The sequence below is a fragment of the Plecotus auritus genome (genome assembly GCF_963455305.1).
Source record: "Plecotus auritus genome assembly, chromosome: 3".
NCBI classification, from domain to species: Eukaryota; Metazoa; Chordata; class Mammalia; order Chiroptera; family Vespertilionidae; genus Plecotus; species Plecotus auritus.
In genome coordinates, this window is record NC_137772.1 from 211,412,556 (window position 1) to 211,426,035 (window position 13,480).

Below are 13,480 nucleotides of genomic sequence, written 5' to 3' on the forward strand. Positions count from 1 at the left end.
CATGAAATAGAAAAGCAGTTACAATAAAGATAAAAAGGAAATCGAAAGGCCTTTGACAATGATTCTCTTTAAACATTGATTTTCTATCACTCTCTCCCTTTCCCTTTCTCTCTGAAATCAATAAAATATATATATTTAAAAAGGCCTTTGAGGCAGGGATAAGATAATCACACCGAAGTAATAATTTCCCATAAATGTTTATTGAATGAGTAAATGAATGAGTTAAACTGAGATCAGAGATTTTAAACTTAGAAGTTCCTAGTAGTTAGAGCAAAAAGAGAAACAGGACGATTTACATATCTAACATAAGACAGCATATATAAACTTAGCAAAACAAGTAATTGTGTGGATTTTAATCCAGTGGTAACAAATGGTATCGTCTACTGCAATATTTCAGAAGAAACAGAACTGATCTCTACATAAAAGTTATTTTTCAAATGCCTTTAAGGAAGAGATAATAACTCTTCATGAACCAACCATTTCTTTGAGAAGCAAAACTAATATGCTCTAGGTCGGTCTTTGTCTATGCTAATATGGTGATTCTGGTTCTTAGTTGGGGGAAAATCCCTCAGCCCAGAGAAGAGTCCCTGTATGGGGAGGGGAAAGCATGTGGTGTTGGAGGCTGAAGGGTCCTGGTTCAAACCCACTTCTTGGGCTTTCTAGCCCTTGGCTGTAGGCAGCCCCTCAGTTTTCTCAGCTGAAAATATGGGAACAGCATCTACTTTGGAAATTTTTGGTACGTATTAGAGTAACTACATGCAAATATCAGGTCAGCACATAACAAATGTGATGACGATTCTTTAATTTTCTTTGCTTCCTCTATTTCTAGCCATGGAGGTCTTAATTAAGATTTACTTCAATTCTCTTTAGTTGCGTTTATAATTTTTTTCCATTTTTTAAAATGTAAAGTAGTTTTAGAGTTTTCTAGAAAATATGCTTCATAAAGATAGAAAATGCCTCAGTCTTGTGCACTGTTGTACACCCAGTATCTGGCCCAGAACAGGAGCTCAATAAATATGTATTGAATACATGATTAAGTGCATGAATGAATGAATGAATGAGAAGTGGGGAGGGCTTGTGCTCATAACTACACTGTTCCTCATCACACTATGCATCAAGGTTTCTGACTTGGAAATAGTAAGATGTTTGCATTGTACTTGTGATGCCATATAATATTACACTGTAATATATTCTTCTGCTTTCCATTGTACCTGAGAGTGAGGTGCTCTAGTTAAAAAGAGGTGAGGGGTATGGACCGGCCCCACTCCCTCACTGATCTGATTGACATGCACAGGCTCTGTGTGTCTGCTATTGCTAAAGATCTGTCTGATTTTTCACTGTTCCCTTTCCAGCTTACTTCCTTTTACCTTTCAGAAGGGAGAGCGTGAACTCCAGGTCTGATTATAACTCTGGACTTCATACATGGTCTCTACAGACACATTTTGCTTATTTTAGCAAGTAGCAAATTGCTTTGCTTTCTCAATATAATGCATTCACCACTTAAGCTCAGGGAAGCCCGCATTTACAGAGAGACGGTTTAATATTAAGCTATAAGAGCCATACTTTAATAAACTATCCATTAATGAAAAAACCCATGATTGGTTGTATTAATCATTGGCTATAGAAAATATTACCAAAGTGATTCATAGAGTCTGGTGTCTTGAACTCAATTTTTAAAACCAATTAAGAAAAACATGTTAATAAACTAGGTATTTAATATTCATAGATAGGGAATAATAAAATCAGAAAGGGTGGGAGATTTTTCCAAGAATTTTCTTCAGAGGAAGAAAATGAAAAGAGGTGTCATGTACAAGATTAAAGCCAGTAATTAAAACCCAATGAGTAATGCTCTGGCTTTCTTTATAAAGGAATGCTGGGCTTGTTTTGATGATAATCTGATTCTCTTTGATAAGTACAGTCACAGGGAGGGACAGTGCTTTGAAAATGGACTTTGTTAAAATAACAAAGCATTCTTTCTTTTTAGCCTCCTCCAAGGGATCTGATCCCCAAATCTGATAGAGACACACTCCTTCCTTTGCCTGGAGCCAGCGAAGAAGGGACGGGCTGACAACCTCCTATGACTGAAATGATTCATCATTACTCAGGGAGATGTGTCTCCCCAAAGTGTCACCTTGTCTTATCTCCTCCCAATAGAATGCGCGATGATGAATTATTGTAGTAGGAGTATTAGTATATTTCTGAAATGTTTAAGCCCCTGAGATTGGCATAGATATTCATCTTTGGCCTATTGCTCCAGCCCTGCCTGTAAGACACCAGCCTGACAGCTTATGTCCAAGGGGCAGAGTCTCATTGGCTGGGCTGGGGAGCAAATTGCCACTCAAAGGCCATAGGCTGCATGGTCCAGAAAGGAAGATTTCAACCACAACTGCAGAGGTACCACTGAGGTGATGGGTCCAGGAGTGAGCAGGTTTAAATATCAGGCCAGAAACGCAAGTGCATAAAATATAATCTGTCAATAAATTAAATCTTGGTTAATGTTGAGACTGCCCAGTGTTGTTGTATCTCTCTCCATTCATCTGAGGATATTTTCCCTTTGATTTTCAGACAGAGTGAAAGGGAAGGAGGATGGGGGGAGCAGAGAGAGAGAAACATCCATGTGAGAGAGATACATTGATTGATTGTTTCCTGCATGCACCCTGACCTGGGGCCAGGAGTTGAACTCTCAACCCAGGTATGTGCCCTTGACTGGGAATCGAACCTGTGTCCCTTCATTCTGCGGGCCAATGCTCTAACTACTGAGCAAAACTGGCCAGGACCCAATAGTGTAAGAGCCAACCATGGACACCAACAAGTTCACCATTGGGCTGTCAGCTGCCCCAGCCTGCAGGGACCTTCCCTACACACTCAGAGGACCTGAATCTTTGCAAGGAACCTGTGGGTCTGGAGCCCAAACTTTCTAGAAACTGTTTGAAGCCATTCCCTCAGAAATTCTCCCCATGACCCAAAGTAAGAGTGGGGCAGGAGTTCTTACTAACCTTCTTCCACTTCCCAGACTTGGCAATCTCTTCCCTCTCAAGCACTACAGGCTAGACCAGTGGTCAGCAAACTGCGGCTCGCAAGGCATATGCGGCTCGCGAGCCGCGGTTTGCCGCTCTGTTGACTAATGAGTTTGCCAACCACTGACCTAGTGGTTCCAATAATTACAGGCTGTTGTTGTTCCTTGTGATTAAGTCCCTATCCCAGTGGTCAGCAAACTCATTAGTCAACAGAGCCAAATATCAACAGTACAACGGTTGAAATTCCTTTTGAGAGCCAAATTTTTTGAACTTAAACTTTTTCTAACACCACTTCTTCAAAATACACTCACCCAGGCCATGGTATTTTGTGGAAGAGCCACACTCAAGGGGCCAAAGAGCCGCATGTGGCTCGCGAGCTGTGGTTTGCCGACCACTGGGCTAGATGAACCCAAAGGCAGAATAAACACTCAATTAGGACACAAGCAATGTAGGGGCACATGAGCATACACACACACACACACAACCTTAAAAGAGTGGATATTACAAAAAATAATTTCATTGATCAAAAGGAAAAAAAGTCTAAATTAAATTGGATTTCTCTTTTATTCATGTTTTGGTTAGTATTGCTTCTAATTGAATTATGTTAGGAGGACAGCCGTGTTGGCACCATATTCCTCCCAGTCCAGCTCTCTATGCGGCCCAGGAGGCATTTCTCTCCTCTTTCACTCCCAGGTTATTAGTAAAATCTCTTTGAAGAGGTCTGTCTTCGGGTAGGTAGCTTTGTTTTTTTTTTAGTGTGTGTGTGTGTGTGTGTGTGTGTGTGTGTGTGTGTGTGTGTGTTTGAGGGAGGTGCGAAGGAAAATACATAAGGATTATCTACCTGCTTACATGCTGGTTTTTGGGGAAGGAGACTGGAGAGCAGAGGGAACACACACACACACACACACACACACACACACACACACACTCCATTAATATCCTGCTGCATTAGTCATGGTCAAAAGTGATAGAAGCAAAATCTAAAAACTATGTTTCATTCTCTCAGGACCAAGGCAGGAATGATAGCTGCCAGGTTAAAGGGAGCTTAGGGGATGCAAGTGTATGGATAGAATGCCCAACTATTTATTCTGTCAATTTATTTCAAACTGCGGTGATATCTCGCATTCATCTTAGTTGTAGAAAGAGCTCTTACATAATGATTTTTTCAACATGCAAAATGTATTCCTTTAAGAAACAAAATGCTTATTTTTTTTTGTATTTTTGCCACTTGGAATGAAATATTTTTCCTCAAATATATTCTGTCCTAACTTGCCTACTAAATGGAGGATATAACTTACCTCTCTCTGCTTCTCTTGAACACTCGTTCTCGTCTGGACTTGAATACCAAGAGCAGTCTTCTCATATTGGGGGAGTGCTTTGGTCTCTTGCATTGCTCCCTCCTCTCACTTTGCTCTGAAGTTTTTTACCGGTTTGTAGATGAGCATATACCATCAGTGGGGAAACCAAGCACCAAGACTGGAGAAGATACTACAGAATCACAGCGATGAGGCTCTGGGCTGGGACCTACAGGCAGCTTCAGTGCAGGGATTTCGTTGCAGCCATTTTAATCATATAATCAACTTTTATTGAGGATGGTCTACTAAATAAATAGTAGGCAGAGTGTACTGGTGCACTAAATTATACTTCCTGAGACACTAAGATATCGATAATTTAATCCCCTTTTACCGATGTGCAAGCAGATCCCAGAGCAGTTAAGAAACGTGCCCATTGTCATCAAGAGTCACAGCACTTAGACTTCACTGGTACACATGTTTTTTGTTTTTTTTAAAATATATTTTATTGATTTTTTACAGAGAGGAAGGGAGAGGGATAGAGAGTTAGAAACATCGATGAGAGAGAAACATCCATCAGCTGCCTCTTGCACACCTCCTACTGGGGATGTGCCCGCAACCAAGGTACATGCCCTCGACCGGAATCGAATCTGGGACCCTTGAGTCCGCAGGCTGACGCTCTATCCACTGAGCCAAACTGGTTTTGGCTGGTACACATGTTTTTCAAACTATGGGTCACAATACACTGGTGGACCATGAAATCAATCTAGTGGATCATGACCAGTGTTTTAAAAATTATAGTAAAATAAAATAGAAATGTCAGCATAGGTGACAAGTAGAAAGCCCAAGTATTTTCTTGCGAATTTTCATTTGTTACACATATTTGAATGGGTGTGTGTCCTGTGTTGTGATATAAAAGTTATTCATTACTGTGGGTCACAGTCCAAAAGATTTGAAAGACTGGCTCTGCACAGCACTCCTCCAGAGGGTGAGGTTGTTAGAAATGGGCTTTTGGGAACATGGCTGACACCAGAACTCTTCACAACCAAAGCAGGAGACAAATGGTCTAATATTTATTCCAAAAAAACAGAATTTCATTAAAAAAACTATGGACATAAAACTATTAATAAAGGAATTGGGTATTTGTTTGAATCAAAGAGACCTTTAGGGACCATCCCAAGTCACCATCATTTAAGACCGTAATAGTTACTAGATACTATTTTACCCTATAGCTCAATAACTGCTATTTACTCAGAATTTACTATAGGTTAGGCCCTGTCCTAAATGCTTCCCACGTGAGATTTCTTTAACCCTTATAACAACTTTATGAGGTTGATACTATTACCCGGTTTAAGATGAAGACACTGAGACACAGAAGAGATGACGGATTCAAGTCCAGCTTCTTCTTCATTGTCAGGTCGAATTTAGTGGGAGGGATAGCAACACCCTGTCTTCCCTCAGAGTCTGTCCCCTCAGTGATGAACAATTTTATTGTTTTCTGATGGACAGGTTTTCTCTGAAACTAATAGAAACTGTTTGTGCTGCAGTAGAAGCCCTTTCCCCCTTTGACTCCTTTGTGGAGCAGAGAACAGCTGGTCAGCATCCCACTGACAGTGCTGCGTGGACACGTCGAGGATAGTAACTGTCCTCCTTCAGAACCAACAATCTCAGCACCTGGAACCATTTTCCCTTGACCCTATTTCTCACAACCCTTTAATTGCTTCTTTGTGTCCCATTCCTTTGAGAATGGCTCCACAGCTTAGCTCCTTACCAGCCCCGGATGTGGGACAGGACGAGGTTGAGGCACTTCCGGTTTATAGTCCTCTGAATTTCCCTAAAATGGGCACCACTGAGCTGACTTCTAATCTGCATTCAGCCTCAAGAGCCCTTACAGCCCCTCCCAGGTCCACCCACACCCTGGTCTTAGCTTCCTGTGCTTCTACTCACAACTGTAGGGAACACAGGGACCTCCAGTGACCTTCGCCTTATGTGATGTTAAAATTTGTCATGGACTTCTTACCCCCTTCGGTGGGTCCGCAGGCCAACACCCTACCCACTGAGCACATCAGTTAGGGCAAGACTGTTTTAAGTACCTCGTTAACTTCTCCGTATCAGACACATTTCTTAGGAGACCAGCATCATGGTTTTTATCATTTCTGATTCTGATCCATGGTCATAACCTACAATTAGCCCTTGAAACACAAAAGAAACAGTGTAGATACATCATCGCAACCACTGGAAAGCTCTGAAAATTCACTTTCCCGATGAGAAGTAGATTTATCTCCATTGAAGACAGCTTACCATTGAGCCAGCAGCTAAATTTCCCAAACAGATGGGGACCTTTCCAAATATAAAATGGGCCATGTCCCCAAATGCGGTACTTTGTTTTACCTATTAATAATCTTTTTGGTAACCTCTGGGTTTGAAATCCAGGTTGGTCATAATATAGCGCTCGGGCCCAGCACTGACCTTCATCTTTCTATTACATCTTTTGTAGAGAACCTGCTGTGAATGTTTCACATCCAATTAACCTGTGTCCCAGCCCATGGCATTAAATGGGTCATCCTATCTTAAGACTGTTTTGACAAGAGTTGAATGCAGTTTGGACAATCCACTCCAGCTGGGGTGGATTCCGGCTGGGGCCGAAACAATTGAACACAAGCCTTCTGCAGAACAAAAGTTCTAAAGAGCTTCTCTTATGTGTTGTTCTGGTGCATAGCAGGCTTTTGAAATGGTGTATATCATAAGCCCTCTAAGCATCTCCTACTTTATCCACCAAGGTTGAGAGTCACTGATTCGGCTCTCTGCAGTGCCAAAGAAAAAATTCCACCTTCCTATCAGGAAGACTTCCTATTGTCTGAATTAATAGACTGCACCAGTTATGTAATTTGTGGGGCTCAGTGGAAAATGGAAATATGAAGACCTTTGTTAAAAAATTAAGAGTTTCAGAAGAATGAGCGCAGAATGTGAAAACCAACATGAGGCCTTCTAAGTGAAGGACCCTTTGTGACTGAGCAGGTTACATGCTTATGGGTTGCTGGGAAGTACACTGGATCAGCAGCGCGCAGCTCATTCCTCCATCAGACCACTGAGATGGCAGATGTGGATGGAATCCTGGCTGTCATCGGGTTGAACATCCTCAGCTTACAGGTGGGAAAACCAAGGCTTAGAGAGATTAAATGAGTTGATTAAGTTCCAAAATAGCTAGGGAGAGGCAAAGCCACAGACACAATGTGGAGAAGAAATACGTGGGGAAGAAAGGTATGGTTTACTTGTGACACCCAGAAATTTATGATTTCCCATATTATGAAACTGTGACATTTTGTACTTTTTTTAGTAGCTAGTTTTGTACCTTTGAGAATTCTATCACATTTCTATCAACATTTTCCCACTAGAGAGACTTCATGGGATGTGTGTCCTTTCTCTTTCCCCTTGGTTTCCTTCTTCACCAAATTATGTCCATAATCCAAGTCTCATGGGCCCCAATTCAATGATCTTTTGAAACACTTTCTAAACTGTGACCTTTCTAAACTGGATTATGCTGAAATCTAGGTCTCATCAGCACACGTGTAAGTGAATCAAAAGCTCCGTTAATTGGTACTTGCCTTTCTTCTTGCAATGCAAATATTTGCTATGCTATTTTTTAATATACAACTTCATTGACAACAAACAAATGATGGTCATGACCCACTAAATTGATTTTATGAACCACTAAATGGGTCATATCAACAATTCAAAAAACACTGCCTGAATGTCTATGTTGCTTCTCTATTTGGAGGGGTAGGTGAGGACTGGAGGCATTTCACAGGAAAGACCCTCAGAGAGCGATGATTAAACATTTCCCAGCACACCACTGCCCCTACCTATCCTACTCCTATTTCTCCATGGCTCCTCCACACTCTTAGTTGAAGATCACTGGCCTTCTGTTTACTTCATGGGATTCTCCAAGCTACTTCCTGCCTCAGAGCCTTTGCTGCTGTCTTTTCCTTGCCCCAAAATGCTCCATTTCTTCCTCCTCATGACCTCTCACTCCCAACACGCCTGAGATCCTTCAGATCTAGTCCAGTTGGGCAAATATGATAGTCATTGTGAAATGCCAGGTGATCAGCTCCAGAGTTTGTGCCTCAACCATCCCTCCCACTGCTGCTGTAGAGAATAAAGTAACAACACAGGCTTTCATCATCTAAGAAGAATTGTGCTGGGGGTCAGGCATGAGTCCCCCAGGCAGCCCAGAGCTGCAGAGAGCATAGAGAAAGTCATCAGAAAGATGCTTCAAATGGGTGAGGGAGAGTTCTCCTCTTCCTTGTGATAAAGGGAGTGGGAGGGGGTGTGCCTCAGTGTATCGGAGCCCACAGAGGTAGGGAGTGTGAACTGTAGGACCTATGCATGCTATATAATCAGAGAAGTAAAATAATAGCATTACTAACAGATATGGGTGTAGCCTTCCACTATCTTACTTTTCAATGGGGGACATTGTGCACATACACACAAACACACTTGCATGCACACACGTACACACCCATGAATGTGCCCACATGTTTCTTTGGAAAATGTTATTTTCTCATCTCACTCATTGATTCAGTTAGCAAATAATTATGCAATATTTTTTTTCCATGAGAAGCACTATGTGAGGCCCAGGGATGGATACAAAGGGAAGTCTGCTACCGTGTTTGCTCTGGATATTCTGTTTTGTAATAGAAATGAGATAAGTAGGTAACTGTAATCTACAAGGTCGGAGGAATTAAGGGACAATGAGAGAAATGAAGGATGAGGGGAGTTTGGTGGGAAGAATAGAGCAGATGAGACATGGGGTTGGCTTCCGGGAGAACTCAGCCTGGAAGCCGTGTGGCTACGAAGGGAAGGTAATTCAGGTCAAAAGAAGAGCTTGGCATCAGTGGGCAAGAGGTTTGGGCCTCTGAAGATGTGAGAAAATGCTAGAAAGATAGATTAAGACTAGATTGTCAGGTTGTGGAGTGGGTTCTAAAGGTCAGGCCATACATGGCATTTTGCATTTATTTTTTAGGCAGTGGGAACCCTTTGGGGAGTTTTGATTGGCAGAACATCTAGCAAGGTGCCAGGTACATGGTGCACAGACAATCAATATATGTTCAGGGAAAGGAATCAAAATGGCTAAACTTTATTGGGTGTTTGCTATATGCCAGGCAGTTTTCTAAACATTTACACATGTTTATGGTAGCTATGCATGCAATTCTCCCAGAGCCCATGAGATAGTTACTCTATCTCCATGTCCCAGACGAGAAAACGGGGACTCAGAGAAGCTAAGTGTCTTGTCAAAGGTTGTGACAAACGAGTAGGCATCTGACCTTTATGCTGCTATGCAATTTGAAAAAGAGGAAAAAAAAAAGGAAAGAAGAGAAAAGAGTTATGCTCCAATGTTTTCCTTAAAAGAGGAAGCTGTGATGGGCCCAAATTAGCAGAGGAAAAGGGTGGGATGGAAGTAAGAAACATTCCAAAGATAGAGTCCACAGGCATCTGTTATTATTTGACATAGGACGCCTGAGAGAGGGAAGGGTCGAGAAGGCTCAGTGTTTCTAACTTCAGTCCCTGGGAGGTGGTGAAACTATTAAATTGGAGAGAGGGAAGGTGACAGCTCGCTTTTAGGTGAAGTGCATGGAAATCTGGGTACTCAGAACCCCAAAAAGCAGCCTTGGGAGACATGTTTTGAAAGACAAGCTTTGGGCTCCTGGGCAGTGTCACCTCCCCTGCTCTGGGGCTCTGGAGTTGGGCCTGGGAATCTCGAGGCTCTCCCTTTCTGTGTTTATATCATTTAGCAGGGAAAGGATTGTTAATGACTAATCTGTGTCCGGAGGCACGGAGCCAAGGAAGGGATGCTGCTGGGCTGGGAGGCCCGTGGTCACCCACAGCTTTTGCTAGAACTCCCTCCTCCTCCTCTTCACTCCACTGTCTCCTGGATTCACACCAACGCAAACTCGGATCCTGAGCATTGGGAGAAAAATTGCTGGGATTTGGAGAGGAAGACTGGACTCGGAACCCTCCCAGGGCCTTGAAAGTTCAGCTCCAGCCTGAGACCATCAAGTGAGTACCTAATTCCATCTCAACGCAACCGAGGGGAGCTTGTCACTAAAAGTTTCTCTTTAACATCAGGAAATTTGGTCAACAAAGAAATGCCAGGTTAGTAGAAGTTGATATAAAATCCTGAAAATTACAAAGAAAAATTACTCTGAAAAGCAACCAAAAAGAAGCATAAGTTAATGGACCTAACCTGACCTAACTGAAACATAAGTTGTTGACCTTTTTTGAACAATTATTTAGAAATACCTTCGAACATGTGGTCGCCCAGCAGAATCCCTGGGGACGGTACATTTTGGAAACGTCTCTGTTCTGATTCCATAGATAATGTGACTTGTATAGACATCTTAGTGATTTATCAAATCTTGGTGTGAATATTGCTAATGACTTGGGAAGTAGGCACAGGACAGTGTTGAAGCTACGCTCAACTGAAATAAGTTTTTCCTAGAAGAGAGGGTTTAAAGGGCTTTCTCTTTTGACCTTCCTTGTACACACTTCTATTGCTTTTCATTTCTCCTATGAATAGCAGATGGAAATATTTTAAGAAGATGGAAAATGTTAGGAAGAACTTTATTATTATTAAAATTGTCCAGGTCTGAATCTATAGATAAGGCCTCTCCTTGTCTGCTTATTGCCGTAGGGAATTAGCAACGGTGAGGTGAGCCTGGCTCATTTCTCCCAATGGAGTTTTTATTTAGCAGTGAGGGGGCTGGGGCATGTACACAACTCACTTTGGATTCCTTCTCTGAGAAACACACCTAGCTTTCAAGAAATCTGATTTTGCCCCAGGGCCACCTCAGGACTACCTTCAAGAGGGATAGAGAAAGATGTTGGGGAACGATTGCTGGGTTTCTAGCTGTCATAGACACCTTCATCTTTGAGTCGCCCCCCACCCTCCAAATTATGGACCTGTGCCATTTGCACCGTGGACTTTTCTGTTTTGCTGAGAATGTTGCAATATGGCTGATGCAACTCCAAGTCAGCTGAGAGAGAGCGGGCCAGGGATGACACTCTCTTGTCCTGAGACCCTTCCTCAGCACTTGCCTCGGCATTTTCCACCACGCACCTCTGCCCTCTCCCCCCAGTTGGAGAGGGAAAGTAATGTCATCCTTGTTCTTCATCTTATTTCCACATCTCCCAAATCTGGCCAGTTGTGATGGCACACCCACTAGCTGTGAGCCCCTGAGATCGTGGGAAGAAAAAGAAATGTGTGCACATGAGTTTGTGGTGCAGCTCACCCTGACTCAGTGTTTACTGACATGTCACAGGCTTTACCGAAATTGCCTGTTTCCTTCTCCCAATAGCACCGCATGGAAGTTTTTCTTACACTCATTTTACAGATGAGGAAACTGAGGCTCAAAGAGGACAAATAACCTGTCCCTGGTCACACAGTTAGGACAAGTGGAATCTGAAGATGAGGGCAGGTCTTTCTGGCTCCAGAGTCTTTTTGTTGCTGCTCTAATATTGTTGGGGGCTGGGAAAACTTGGAATCTGGGATGATGGCAGAGCAAGTGGACCCACCTGCAAACAATTCAGCGTGACAGGAGTAAGTGATTAAGCCCCAGTACAACTTTGAATATTAGCAGGGCATTTTCTAATGATTGTACCATGAGCAGGGGAAATGGAAAGTTTTCAGCACTATTTGCTTTAATCCAGAGGTTGATCCAGGAGAGGTGATTGGAGACTTCAGTTATCAGCATTTTAATGAAAGACTGCAAGAACTTGCCATGGTGTTGTGATTAGGGACGTCTGAGAGGAGCTCAGAACTGCTGTGGGTCACAGAGCCTGTGGGTTATGAATGCTGTGAGAGTACAAAAAGCTCATGTTGTCATTACATGGGGAGATAAAGGAAAGAATTAAGATGATGTTTATATATATATTAGAGGCCCGGTGCACAAAATTCATGCACTGGGGCGGGGGGGGGGGATGTCCCTCAGCTCAGCCCAGCCTGCACCCTCTTCAATCTGGGACCCCTCAGGGATCGGGCCTAAACTGGCAGTTGGACATCCCTCTCACAATCCAGGACTGCTGGCTCCTAACCACTCGCCTGCCTGATTGCCCCTAATCGCTTCTGCCTGCCAGCCTGATCACCCCCTAACCGCTCCCCTGCCGGCCTGATTGACGCCTAATTGCTCCCCTGCCAGCCTGATCACCCCCAACTGCCCTCCCCTGCCGGCCCAATGGCCCCAGCTGCCCTCCCCTGCTGGCCATCTTGTGACAACGTGGGGGCAGCCATCTTTTGGCAACATGGAGGTGGCCATTTTGTGATGACATGAGGGCAGCCATCTTGTGATGACGCAAGGGTGTGAAGGCCACCTAGGCTTTTATTAGTAAACATATATATGTGTGTGTGTGTGTGTGTGTATATATATATATATATATATATATATATATATATAGATTTCAGAGAGGAAGAGAGAGGGAGAGAGAGATAGAAACATCAATGATGAGAGAATTATTGATTGGCCTCCTGCTGCTCCACACTGGGGATTGAGCCCACAATCCAGCAGTATGCCGTGACCTGGAATCCAACCATGACTTCCTGATTCATAGGTCAGTGCTAACCATTGAGCTGCATCGGCTAGGCAAATACGTTCTTTTCTTGGTAGGGAGTGTTTCCCTTCATTTTGCTCAGTCTCATTTTCCTCTTAAATCCCAGCAGCATAGAACACGAAGGGGCAAAAAGAAATAGAAACAATTTTCTTCTTCCCAGGTATTTTTTATTGCCCCTATATTTTCTGTCAGTGGAGATGTAGCTACAAGGCAACACTGTGTGAGAGTCCTTAGTCACCAAGCTGCATGGGGAGACAGTCACCTTATATAAAAATATCCATCCTCTTCCCTTCTCTCCCCGCTCCCTCTTCTCTCTGTATTTCCTAACCTCTTTGCCCTCCACAGTGAGGTATTTCCTCCTCTGTTTGCCCCTTCCCAGTTTTGGCAACAAAGGAATGTCTGCTATTCTTTCTCTCCTCTTTGTAAATTTGTGTCAGTACAACGCTAATGTAATGCAACCTGATTGTGAAGGAAAATATTTCCCAGGAAATAAACTATTGCCCAAGAAAAAACACTTGCCCAGGACAAGAGAGCCTGGTCAGCACAGTCTTAGGTCTAAGAATTAGA

At 43.0% G+C, this 13,480-nt stretch overlaps 1 protein-coding gene across 7 annotated transcripts in view; it reads left to right on the forward strand.

Annotated features, from left to right (window-relative positions):
- The first annotated feature begins 10,099 nt into the window (after window positions 1-10,099).
- NR1H4 (nuclear receptor subfamily 1 group H member 4) overlaps window positions 10,100-13,480 on the forward strand; it is a 74,487-nt gene continuing 71,106 nt past the window's right edge. For 2 of the 7 annotated variants that reach the window (XM_080660638.1, XM_080660641.1), the window contains exon 1: window positions 10,100-10,366. The gene's annotated coding sequence lies outside the window, so the exon portion shown is untranslated. Of the gene's footprint in view, window positions 10,463-11,642; window positions 11,907-13,480 lie in introns of those variants that run through there. The other 5 variants (XM_080660639.1, XM_080660643.1, XM_080660644.1 and 2 more) reach the window with 5 other exon arrangements.